This window comes from Canis lupus, chromosome 8 (genome assembly GCF_048164855.1).
Source record: "Canis lupus baileyi chromosome 8, mCanLup2.hap1, whole genome shotgun sequence".
In the NCBI taxonomy this organism is placed as follows: domain Eukaryota; kingdom Metazoa; phylum Chordata; class Mammalia; order Carnivora; family Canidae; genus Canis; species Canis lupus.
This window is the reverse complement of record NC_132845.1, coordinates 24,245,626-24,258,570: the sequence shown is the minus strand read 5'-3', so window position 1 is coordinate 24,258,570 and position 12,945 is coordinate 24,245,626. Positions and strand designations below refer to the sequence as shown.

General features: G+C 35.0%; 2 long non-coding RNA genes across 4 annotated transcripts in view; one reads left to right on the top strand and one right to left on the bottom strand.

Annotated features, from left to right (window-relative positions):
* LOC140638013 (uncharacterized) overlaps positions 1-12,945 on the top strand; it is a 481,686-nt gene that overhangs the window by 127,778 nt on the left and 340,963 nt on the right. The window contains exon 6 of the long non-coding RNA XR_012035131.1: positions 1,590-1,700. This is a non-coding gene — a long non-coding RNA (uncharacterized lncRNA). The remainder of the gene's footprint in view (positions 1-1,589; positions 1,701-12,945) is intronic.
* The window catches only part of LOC140638012 (uncharacterized), a 42,575-nt gene continuing 30,640 nt past the window's right edge, over positions 1,011-12,945 (bottom strand). For 2 of the 3 annotated variants that reach the window (XR_012035128.1, XR_012035130.1), the window contains exons 2-4: positions 9,412-9,555; positions 2,953-3,089; positions 1,011-2,157 (exon numbers count right to left, since the gene is read on the bottom strand). This is a non-coding gene — a long non-coding RNA (uncharacterized lncRNA). Of the gene's footprint in view, positions 2,158-2,952; positions 3,090-9,411; positions 9,556-11,873; positions 12,004-12,945 lie in introns of all 3 variants that reach the window. The other variant, XR_012035129.1, reaches the window with a different exon arrangement.

The following is a 12,945-nucleotide window of genomic DNA, read 5'->3' as shown; positions in this document are numbered from 1 at the left end:
CATTCAGAAACCATGTATTTGAAATCCATGATAAGAAAGTATGTACTTTCTAAAGAGACAAAGTTTTCAGGAAAAGTTTCTACTACTCAGATTTTCACTGAGAAGTATTTGGAAATTTGATGACAGAAAATGTGCAAAGTAGAGATATGTTCATTCACTTGGTACTCTACATTTAGACTAAAGGTAGTATGAGCTGCTTTCATATTTGGTTGAAATGCCTTGAGAAAGAAAACATTTCTGAGAGAGCTGCTTATCTGCTGCTTATTTCAACCTGCCTGACCCTCCTGTAATAGTTCGGCTTTTAATTTCTTCTGAAGGCTGCTCCATTTCCATACTCTTATCAGTCCTCATGAATCCTCCTAGTCCCAGGACACTAGACAGTGTAAAAAAACAACTCTGTGTGAGACCCCTCTCATTATATAACAAGATGATGATCACTGTGATTATACTGTATTTACAGAAGAATCAGGAAGACCTAGTTGTGTGTATTATGGTGCACTGTAGAGTTCTAAAATTATAACACACAGTCAGCCTAAAGCCAAGGGCAACTATTTTTAAAACTATACATTATTTTTATCTAAAAAAGGTAATATAAAATCATTGCAGACAGTAAAGAAAATATGGAAATTCAGAGTTCACTCTTTCTCTCCCATCTAACCCAACTTTTTCCAAGCAGGGCATGATGGTATACAGACTATCCAGTTATCCTTTCTTATTGAGTCGTTTAAATTTTATGGAATCTCTGCAGTGGCTGTTGTGTATCAGATCTGACAGGCTTCAGACTGGGAGAATCTGGAACTTCATAAGCAGTCCCCAGTAAATCCTAAACCTTTTCTCTGCAAACAGTTCTTTGAGCCTTAAATGCCACTTGACAGAAAAACATGTTTATACAGAGTAGATGAGAATAGACAAACCGTATGATATAAATTTTTGTAAGATTCCGTGATTAAAGTTTTCTGAGGTATGTGGGACTCTGTTTTGCTACTGCTGCTTGACTTTGAAATCTGTAGTCAGTTTTGAACAACAACTTTATTGGCAAAGAGAAAATATTTAGAGGACAATTCCATGTTTCTAATACCATAGTTTTAACACATCTTCAATAAAATCTTATAGGGAACTTAATCTGATGCATAAAGTATTATATTTTGTGTCCTTTTAACTTATTACAAATAAACAGAAAAGTCAAATGCCCCAAAACAAAAAAAAGTACTGGTAAGATATGTAGAGCATCCCACGTGCTTCTGTTCTAAAGGCAATTTGGAATTTCCTTTGTTTAAGAAATTATTCATTTAGTTCCTTGAGCTGTTTGTTAAAGGATGATTAAGTATAAATTATAAAATAAATATTCCATATCACTTGCAAATTTTACCCGCTTTGAATATGGTCACAAATATGAGAAGACGCTAAAGAGAAGCGGGAGTTCCAACACTTTTCCAGCAAACAAATAATTTGACTGTAATGGGAATTATTGATGTGAAGGAAAATAAAACTGATTATCAAATTCCTAAGGCTTAACAACAATTTGAGAAAAAGACATTCTATTCCTAAGGATCTGAAATGAAAATGTCTTTGATAGAGTCTTCCTTTAGTATCCCTAGGTTGATCCAGACTATTTCTAAGGCCCAGTTCACCTGTCAGCTCTAATGATACTGGAAGATAGTAGTGCTTTATAAAAGCAACTGAGATGTTTCACTGCACTGGTAAGCCACTTTTAAATTGCTATCCATAAACGCTCACCAGTACTTATTACTGGAAGATCTTACTAAGTGACTGCATTTCCCAATTGAGACTGGCTGCAATGACAGTTGGTGGTGATGACATGGTCAGAGATGTGGACTAAGAACCCAAGGTCCAGCCTTACAAGGGGGTAACAACAGAGTGTGTTCCATTTGCTTCTGCCCTGTGCAGTAAAAATGAAAGTTTGTCAGGCAAAGCCCTGGAAAGTAGGCTGGCAGGTCAGATGTATTATATTGTTGTGGTTCTTTTCTGTATTTGTATTTGTTATGGACTATAAACCATGATGATGGGATAAAGGGCAGGGGCCGTGAATTCCTATTGGCTGTGCAGTGCTGTTTCATGGAGGGGCAAGTCCAACTGTAATGAATTCAGACGACATAATGATTTCAGTTTCACTGCATTGCTCAGCTCCCTGGGAACCTGCAAAAGATAAGTAAATGGGCACCTATCATAAATTCAGACATATATACAACATGAAAATAGCTGGTGAAGCTTGAAATCAATGCAGAACATTAGACCAATAAAAATGTTGATCACACTATTTGGTAAAATATATTAACTAGGAAAAGTTGGTAAGATGTATTTCTAGAAAAGATGAAACTGCTCAAATATCTTCTTTGTGCTTATTTGTATCTGCATGAATATAAAATGCTATTGGTACCTCATCTTTAATACCTAGGGGATTTATATAGCATATTGCTTCAATAAAACATCATTCATCTGTACAGTACAGGGATCAGATATGCATATTTAATTACTCTGAAAGTAGTTTACTTGTACAGATGGTGGTATTAGAGGGTCTTACTTCAATTTAAATTACTTTCATTGGAAAAAAAAAGTGTTCCTTGGCTATGATTTCCAAGTAAAAATTTAACTTTTATAAAATATGGACTATACCTACTTATAATAATACATGAATAATCCCACACATGCAAAATAAACATTATTGTAAAAATTTGAAACAGCTCACAGGGAGTAGTATCATAACAAGGTAATACAAGATTCTTTCAGATGCAAAGCTTAGGGTATTGTAAAGTGTAAACATGTAGCCAAAGTACATAAATGAGCTATGAAAAAAGCACGGGGATCTAATTTGTAGCCAAAAGCATCCTCCTCAGTAGACCACTGCAACCTAGCTCCTATGTTCATTAAAACCACTCAGGCTCCTCCTTCCTGTGTGAAACTTGAAGGAAATTAGGAGATAATATGACTCACATATTATCTCCTAGAAAAATTGCAGGAACCGGTGTATCACCTTGCAGGAATTTCAGTCATTTTGTACTCTCTTCTCTAGAAAAAGAAAAGCTACCTTCCCATTGCAACTTGATGCCTTCTGAAATGTAACATTCAACCTGTTGAAACAAGCACACAAATAAAAACCATCACTTTCAAAGGCAAGGTAGTCACAAAGAAAGACAAATGGCTTATAGCATATTGTATTGATTATCACACAGTAGCTGGGTATTAAAAATCAGGAAAATATAAATGCTTTTGCAAAAGATATTGTTTTCTTTTATGAGATTATAAAAATGTGCCTATGTGTTTGTTCACTCTTCACTGCAAGTATTTCTTTATTAAAGTACTGTATCTCATAGGCAGCATATATACCATCTACTATCTGGTTGCTATGGTAAGTAGTCATGTTTTATTGAGAAGTAAATGGCCACCACCCACATGAATGGTTCCCAAGTGGCCTTAGAATAAGCCTCTTCCCCCGCCTTTTTTTTTTTTGGTTAGCCATCCTGATCTGATTTTTTTTTTTTTAAGATAAACATGACTTTTCTCCCTGTTTAGAGTATGACAAAATCTTTTTGCTGTTTTCTCTCAAATCTGACTTCTAAAATAACTCCATTATGCTCTATGAAGAACAAAAAAGAGGCCAATTAGATAAATAGAAGTTAGGGGAAACAAACACCACAAAAGTGTGTCCAGTTGCAAACTTAAAAAAATATTCATACCTTATATTTATATAATTATAGTTTATAATACTTTTTCATATATATACGATTTCACTTAATAATCTTTGCTTTATTAGTCAAGTCATATCAATCTTAAAAATCTTTGTGCTTATACATCTGTAAGCCTACCATACTATGTACCAGTAACGTTGCTACACACACACACAAACACACACAGAAGTAAATATTTGTCATATGTTGATAATCGGACTGATTGCCAGCTTGGAGACCTTGAAACGAAGTGGGATTTAAGTGAAATCTCATTTCACTTCAAGTCATGGCTTGGTGTGGGTATTACCCCCCGACCTCCCGCCCCCCCCCCCCAAAAAAAAAAGCTCTACTAGAAATGCTTTACCAAAAATGCTTAGTTTAGGGGCCCCGGGCTGTCTCGGTCAGTAGAACATGTGACTCTTCATCTCAGGGTCATGAGTTCCAGCCCCACATTGGGTGTAGAGATTACTTTAAGCAAAATGCTTGGTTTATGAAGACAAAAATCTCTGGAGACAGTGAGGAAAAAAAGCCCTATTTTGGATAAAAAGCCTCTAATTAACCAAATAGTATCCAGTTTCTTTAATGAATTCAGCTAACAATTTTTGACCTCATATATTTGTGTAGGCTTGCTTTTATATGCCTCAAATTTGGCCTGAAAATGACTAGGCAAGATCTCTCTCAGGCCACATATCTGGAACTTGGTGCACAAGTCATTTGGGGTTAGCTGAATTGTTATTTTCTCACTGAGACGGAAAAACTACTACTATTTCATAAAGAAGAAAAACAGGGCAAGGTGAGAAGAAGAGATACTGGAGAGCAGTGGGATGAGAAGAGTGTTTCTTAATTATGCTGTAGACTCTCTCTGATGGGTCCTTTTCCTACCCTGTACTGTGCAGAATTAACTGGCACACAGTGACTGACACAGATGACTCAGCAGTGGCACACCAGTAACACAGCTGTGCCTCTGAGACATAAAGGAGGTAACTTTTTATTTTTAAGAAGAAAGGTAAAAAAAAGAAGAAAAAAGTTTGACTAAATATGTACAAGATTTTTCTTCATTCCTGTTTATTACATATTCTCAGTTGTAAGGGGATTTCTCCCCCTCATATAATTCTTTTTATTGATTTTTATATTAAAGCAATTGAAAGCAATGCAGTATCATTTTCTGGTATAATAGAGCCATAGAAGCATGACAGCAGACACCTCACTGGGGAAAATAACATGTAAACGCTATACAAATTAGCTTCTTCTGATACAGTTAATAAAAGAAAATAAACACTTGCAGATGGAGTAAGAATTAAATAATACATTAAAGCTCAGTGCAAGAGTTTACTGTAGTCTCTTCTTTTTATTATAAATGACCATTGCTAAAATGATCCTAAATACCCCATTAAGGAAAACTTACTTGCTAATAGGTAAAGACTAATGAGGCAATAGAAAGTATAATTGGAGAACTTGCTACCTCAACCACAGAAAATTATACTAGTATGTACAACCAAATACCACTGTCGGTGACAAATTTTAGTTAACCCTTAAAAGTGAAAAATGTATTCATTCATTCAAATTTATCACCTTAGATGTGTGTGTTAAATGCTGTGGAGGTTAAAAAAAAAAAAAAAGAAAAGGAATAACCAGTGGAGTTATAGGAATACAGGAAATAGGATTCTTTACTTGTTATATGAAGCAGACCACTTCATTAAGACTGACTAAAGTATGAGAGGCCCTGGACCTTAGAAAGAAAACTCAAAATGGTAATGAGAGTTCATCTATGACAATAAATCTGAGTGGAACAAGTGAACACCACCATTACTTTCCACATGTGCCTTTTTATTAGCTTCCTCCTACTGTGACCTCATGTTTCCCCATGGACTTTGATTCTTGCACATGCCCTATATAGATTTAATGTGCCTTGTTCCATTAGCCACATCTTCAACTCTGCTTCCATGAAAGGAACATGAATGAGTTTTGCATTCTGATAATAATTCTTCAATATCCAATTCCTGACCCTCCCTTGATTTTCAGCTTCATTACCCTCACATTTTGCTGATAGGTAGTAGTGGTTTGCCCTGAAATGCCATCAAGATAAAATAAATGAAAACAAATGTAATTCAAGATAAAACATAAGTACACTTAGAGATAAACAGAATGCTATGGGATTTTGGGCTGGAAAATACCACTCTTAGGGAAATCCAGGAAAACTTGGTTCAAGACATAGAGTGACAATAGAACTTAAATATGTGTATCAAAATATGTTAGCAAAACGCTGCCTCAAGTTATTTAGGGGAGAAGTTTTTATAAACCTGACAAAATTCTGACCCATGAAGCACTTTGACAGCTTAAGAATGGTTTATATACATAATTACACCCAAGGATACACATACATACAGAGAATTCTTATATTTTGTTCATAGGAATTCCCAAATGTGGAGATGGGCTTTACAAAGTAAGCCAGTTATTTCAGCTTGCGTGCTTTCTTACACGCAAGTTGAAATTATTAATTTGAAATTAACCCTACTAGTACTGGACCTAAAGAAGTTTGAGGGTATTATTATATACATATCAACCAGGATAAAGCACAGTTTAAAGAAAGAAAAAAAACAAAGTTATGTTCTTATGCATTTAGATGTAATTTTCAGTTTTACCAGTTACATGTTTCTTGGGAATAAGAAGGTGAGAATCTTCACTTTTAAATCATTGCAGGTAATTCTGAATCAGCAGATTCCTAGATCTTCTGTTGAAAGACAGTACACCCTATCATCCATCTGTCTGCCTCTGGGACCAGGCTGGCCTGGTGAGGGCAACTCATAGGGAGAGGGAGTCTCAGACTTACCTGATTTGTGTAGATATTTCTGAGGAAATAGCCCATCAAAAGAAAGAATTCGTACTAGGAATCCAAAAGAATAGAGCCAGAGATTAAGGCCCAGAGTTGTAAATGGTCATGAGAACTGGACATGTAAAGCAGAAGCAGTAGAGAGCCAGACGAGGTATAGAGAAGGGAGAAAGCACGAATGGGAGCAAAGGATAAGGTGTGGTCAAATATTATGGAAGGAAACCAGTGAACTAACTCTTCCTTAGAAACAACTACTAGCATGTGGAATGGAACATCCAAGAGTGGAGGCCAATCCCTACATGTTACATATAAATAAGAGTAGATGCTAGGGAAATCCTCTTGTAGAATTGTGTGAGATTAACAGATCTGAATAAATCATGGGGATGAGTGAAGACTGAATTAACAAGATTGTAGTGTATTCTAGGAAAACCTGATTGAATGATTGGTTGAGGCATTCATTCACTCATTCATTCATTCATTCACTCACTCACTCAGTCATCCAGCATGTTCAGCACATGTCCCAGGCACCCTGCTAACCGTGGGGATATATCAGAGGAAAGGATTGGCAAATGAACACATTTTTGGCTGAAGTCTGCTTTGTCATGATTTAGTTTTAAGTATGAAAATAATAAAGCTGATTGTGTGTAATAGGATGCAATTCCATTTTGGAAACATATTAACTAGTCAAAATGAAGTATTGTTAAATAGCAAACAAGTAGTGTAATTCAGATTTAATTGCCAAGTGAGTCAATTATCCATTAGCTTTTAAAATGGAAGATATGAGTAGCATGGGTTATTGACACCCATTAGATATTTCTCAAATAATCTTTTTCTTTTTCTCAACATAATCCCCCTTGGAATTAAGTAAATGGTGAAATCACTGCATTGGAAAATTACCTTAGCAAGATTAGCAAGAAGTAGAACATGTAAAATTGCGAGGTGGTCAAAGGCTCAACTGGTGAAGTGGCCAAAAGACAGGAAATGGGAAGATAAAAACTTCGATTATCTTGTGAGATGGTGCTCCTAGTTTATGCCTAAATAGTGTCTGCTGCTGGGAGGAAGACCCTTGTGGGCATGTCTCGCAGCCTGTCTGAGACAAATCAGGGATCTATTGATTCAAGGCGCTGCAGAGATTGGTAGAACCAGCCCCTCCTTAGGAAAGAGGGAGTCAGGCAGCCTGGATTTACCCACTTATTACCATATCAATGTTGGAGGGATTCTAACCATAGCAGTCTCTGTCATTCCTTTAGTTTCATATCTGGAGTCTAGGGAGAAGGAAGTTTGTGAATAAAAACAGATCTGTGTTCACTAGAAACTGTCATGATTAAGGAACAAGTAGTACAGCTTGGGTGCCTGTTGCAAGATATTGCAATAAAGGACGGAGAGGAGGGGGGAGGTAAGGAAAGGGGAGGAGAGGAGTCATGGAGTAGGGATGAAGGAAGGAAGGAAGCATTTTCCTCTATTTTGCCACAGAATTCATCGGCACTTCAGCTTCATAAACACTTCCCGTACTTGAACAGCTCCAGTAAAAGAGGTGGCAGCAGCACCAGAGGATGAAGCTGGAGAGTCTGGCGTAGGCAGCCCTATTGTGCGGACTTGAATAGTGGATCATGCAAGTGGGACTCAAGGAATGGCAGCAGTGCCTGTCAGAAGCCATACTGTGCTTGACGAATCTTATTTCCAAGCACATGCTAGAAGCCCTTGGGGAGTTCCAGAAGTTCTTAAGTGCTGAAGAAATGTTCACAATGCTCGAGGACTTTCTAATAGCAGGTTGGAACTGGATTAGACAAGCCAAATATGGGTTACTAATGTCAAAATGACCCATTTATTATCAGTCAGCCCACTGGATCTCAAGAGCAACTGAGAAACAAGTGTTGTACTGCACATATAATCATCCCCACATCAATGAAATGTGAATATTATGGCTCCGTTGAGTAGTGTGGAGAAACTATTGTGTAAAAGCTTTAAAACTAATTCAGGAAAGAGCTTTAGAAGCTTTAAAATATCAAGACCTTAAAAAAATAAAATATCAAGAACTTTGGCAGTCAAAATTTTTAATAGATGCCACATATCTATTTAATATAAAGAAGGGGTAAGAGAGAACTAAAAACAACATTAGGCAATAAATGCTAAAGTAAAAAATAATTCTGGAAACAAATATCCAGATACAATTTCTGTAACAGCTAATGCCAAAGAGGAACATAGTTTACAGAAGTCAAAGATAGACTTAAACCCAGGGCACTGTCAATGACCAGAAACTTTGTAAAAAAGAAAATTAGAATTTTCTTGTAAACAAACAAAGTCAAAAGTTATTTATGTAGTACTTGGTAATATTACATCCTGGTATGTTATTTCTTTTAGATTTCAATGCAATTCTATTATTATATTTCCTTCTCTTTCTACTTCTGATGTTTTCTCTCCTTCCTTGTCCCTCCCTCTTTTTCTGTTCTCTTTCTTCTCTCTGTTGTCCCCTCTCTCTTTTCCTGCTTTCTCCCTCACTTTTTCCTTTCTCCTCTCAGAAATACCTAATAAAGGCATGGATCATTTTTTTTTCAGGAATCCACAGTTTACCCAAGGACTCTTTAAGTAACAGGTTCACTACAAAAGTCAGGATGCTTCCTATTATGTAGTGTTAGTCATTGACAGGATAGGTTCAGGGTTTAAAGGGAAAGAAAGGGAATGGTCATGGTGGAAAAATTGTCTGCAAAACTAATGTATCTCAGTGATATTTAATCCCTAAATAGCATTATAATATAAGTCCTATATTATTGAACTTAAATATTTATTCCTAAAATGTTTATTTAATGTTGTTCTGTCAAAAAGAAAACTAATTAAAAAAAAACAATTATTGTCTGACTTTTACTTTATTGACTCCAGTAAGCTACATGAATTTACCTCTTCAAGCATGTGAGGTGTTCCTCATTATTTTTCTAAGTTCTTCAGATGGTCTTGGCCATATTGCAGCATTAAAATCTTGTGCTTTCAGTTCAGTTTAGGCTTCATCATGTTTTGTCTTATAACTTAATAAATGTAGAGATTCTAGAATGACACAAGGTACAAGAAACAGAATAAACAATGAATTAAAGGAGACATATAGTAAAGCCCAAGTCATTGGTATTTATTTTGCCACCAAATTATAATATCCTTCCATTGTTTTACTTTTCTTCATAGTATTTATCACAGTAATATATACATGGTATATATTTTACTTGTTTTTATCATTGTCTGATTGTCCCTACTAGAAGGTAAGCTCCATGAGGGCAAGGCTGTGTATGTGTTTGGGCAAGGAGATGGAGCTAACTGCTATTAACACCTGTATTTCACAGATAGCAGGTGATCAGTAAATGTATGTTCAATGAGTCAAGCCCACTTCTTGGGATCTATGATTACTCTAATTTGCTAAACAAATTATTAATACAAATAGGATTAAAAGAAGAAAGAATAGCAAAAAATTGCTTTCAAACACTTCAGAGATAATAATTTTTCATGGGGACTAAAAAGTACTTAGAAGTCATTAAATTGATCATTATGTGTTATTCAAAAAAGGTAGATTTTCTCTGTGTGTGGTGGAATATGAACTCAAAGGTATTGCAGGAGCTGCAGTACTACAGGTCTTTTAAAATATTCTAAAATTCAGATATCCATCATCATTCTAAATTACTTTTTCATATCTGAGAGAATATGAAAAGCATCTGTAGGGTGAGATTAATAGGCCATATTAGTTCACCGAATGTTTTCTGAGTGTTTACTGAGTAAAAGGCCCTTAGTACCATGTTAGGTAAATAAAAAATGAAAAAGACCTATTATTCTTCAGAGAAAGCCAAAGATAGCACTGAATTCACCCTAAAACAAAGTAATACAGGGACGCGTGGGTGGCTCAGCAGTTGAGGTCTGCCTTTGGCTTAGGGCGTGATTCTGGAGTCGTGGGATTGAGCCCACATCGGGCTCCCTGCATGGAGCCTGCTTCTCCCTCTGCCTGTGTCTCTCTGTGTCTCTCATGAATAAATAAATAAAATCTTAAAAAAAAATAAACAGTAATATGGAAAAAGAAAGAGTCAAAAATGGATTAATAGAACTGCTTCTTAGGCACTAGGATTAATTGGATTTTAACAGAAGGATGCAAAAGGCAAGGATATACTAGACTGAGAAATAAGCATGAACAAAGGCATGGGTTGGTGAAAGTGCGTGGAGTTGCTTGGGAACCAGGAATACACTAATATATTTGGAATGTACAGTTTGTGTAGTCATGAAGGTTTATTACAAATGGAATTGTTTTCTTGAATGTGCAGAATATTTGAGTAGGAATTGTTAAGTAACCTGACTCATAGACCCTATATAGGAAGAGCCCCCTTCTATGTTGCCTTCTTTACTCCAATTTTACGAGACCCTTCAGCAAATACATACATAGGACAAATACATTCTGGAATCACAAGAGAATGGAAGTCGAGAGTTAGAATTCCCATAAGCAGAAGCAGTAGATACAGATTTACCAAGGCACTTGATAGTTGGTCAGCTTATCAGTTATTAAGTCAAAGATCTAAGTGTTTGTAGAGGGATCTGCTAGATGAATCGCATGTTAGAACATGGAGCATAAGGAGAGAGAGACTTTCATCCCCAATGAAATAAAAAAGTCTGAGAACCACTGAGCTCTTCTGGTCTCCTGGCTTCACATTTGTGCTTAGTAAATATATGAGTCATTATGTGTCTAGTCACCATTATAGAATAAACATTATTATTTTTTTTTAGTTAAATTAGTTGCTCTCTTTATAACAATTCACAGTGTGTAACTGGAGTCTCTGAATTCTCATCTTAGAATTATCATTCTTTTCAAATTCACTAAGAAAAATGGTAAATATAAAGGTAAAAAATATACCTTCCTCTGGCTTCTTCTTAAAATAACTTTGTTTTTTTTTCTAATACTGATTATGATAATAATACATAATGATTGTATAAATTTAAAAAGATGACTCCAAAAGATAGGAAAAATATTTGAAGTGCGATAGCTGCTGTTATTTTGGCATATTCTCTCCCCAGTCTTTTTTCCCCATGGTCTATGAATAGTCAGCATGAAACAGTATTAGCATGAACAAATATGGAGACACATGCATATACACACAGGCATCTCAAACTAAAACTGCTATATAAATTACTTAAAAAATATATATGTGTATATTCACATCAATTATGTTTTCTTAGAACATAAATTTTTAATTACTGCATAGGATTTAATATATAAGTATACCATAATTTATTTAACCAATTTATTTAACCAATCTCCAGTCTTTGGTCATATATTTTCCCATAATTTTTCATATTAAAAATGTAGTGAGAATGTTGTACATAAATGTTTAACATACCCAGTATGATTTCCTCATGATAAAATTGCAGGGTAAAGGGTTTGGACACATTGCCAAATTACATTTCAGCTGAGCATGAGTGATAATTTGCCTTATTTACCTGCATACCGTCCAATTCTGGGTATTGTTACTAAAAATAGAAGAAAAAATCTTTGAAAATATGGTATATTATCTTAATGTTATTTTGACTACCTTCTTTATTACCATTGAGATTAAACATTTAAAATGTTTATTAACCATTTATGTTTATTAGTAAAGCAGATTTTTTTTGGGCAAAAACTGAATTTTGTTGATCTGTAAGAGCTCTTTAAATGTTAGATAGCAAGTCTTTTATTTATTATATATTAATTTTTAGAATCACAAAAATGAGTTCTACCCATCATTGATATAGTATGTAATATGGACACATTTTGACATTTACATCAAGTAAGTTATTTTTAAAATAATTCATAACAATAGGAAAACTCCAATTTGAAAATAAGATATTCCATAATTCTTATGACAAGACAAGTCTTAATTGTTTCACTAAAGATTTTCATATTAGTCTTATAAGTTATAAATAGCAATAAAAAGGATAATTAACTCCATAAACCTGCTAGCAATCAGAATGAAAATCAGAGGATGAGATATTAATCAGGAGAGCAATGACTAGGACTTTTAGTTGCCAACCAAATTTCATACAAAACTATAAGGAAATATGACTGAAAATAAGCACAACAAGGAAAGCCAGGGGTGCAGATGTAATTAATTTTATTTTTCTATCACACTTTTGATCAGGATTATATATTTTAGAAAGAAAGTCACAGATTAAAAATAAAGTATTCTGAAAGCTTTGTGAGAACATATATCTTTAGTGATGAACTACCAGGATTTTAAAGATAGATTTGGTTTTAGGTCTGTGAGTTGGTTCTTGGTTTGCCATTTGGCTTGATTGGTTTAATTATGGACTTGTGTAAAATTTGACTTCTAAAACAAGCTATTCAAATAGAAAATCAGAACCTAAGCCATCTTCCAGAAATCTCTCTTCCATAGCATTCTTATATTCAATTTGAAAACTGCATTTAATCATGCT